We start from the raw sequence: 585 nt of genomic DNA on the forward strand, positions 1-585 counted from the left end.
TTGTTTAAAGAGTAAAGAGAAATGTGTACAGCGCTCTTGTACCTCAGACAACTTCTTTACCTTTGTGCCACAAATCTTGCTGCATCCTGTCCTTCTTCAAAAACCAAAACCAAACTTCATTTTGACAAAAAAAAAAAATATCAACATTTTGGAGAAGTCGACTTATAGAGGTATATATTTGGCATTAAGAATATCTGAGATCATCCTTCTCTAGGTGTTTGTTAACTGCTTGCTAATTCAACTCAGCAATCTTATACCCAACTGCTCAAGGCCTACAATAGATATCAACTTTAATCATTTGTCCCAAAAGGAGCTTCTTGTTGAGGCTAGTAACAATTTTTGCTATGAATTCCTTGACCCATACTCTCCATGATCTTGCTCTATCCCTACAATGGCTCCAACTTAAATCAATTCAGTCCTTGGTAGCAGGGTCTACATAAATCTCCCAACTTAGTGATCAACTTTGATTAAAAAAAAAAAAAAAAAATACTGTTTGGAGTAATTCCCATTTGCAGGATCAATAAGAGATGGAGGCAAGAACGCAGCCAAAAAATTCAAGTTAAATATAAATATTAACTCTACTGA

This window comes from Malania oleifera, chromosome 4 (genome assembly GCF_029873635.1).
Source record: "Malania oleifera isolate guangnan ecotype guangnan chromosome 4, ASM2987363v1, whole genome shotgun sequence".
In the NCBI taxonomy this organism is placed as follows: Eukaryota; Viridiplantae; Streptophyta; class Magnoliopsida; order Santalales; family Ximeniaceae; genus Malania; species Malania oleifera.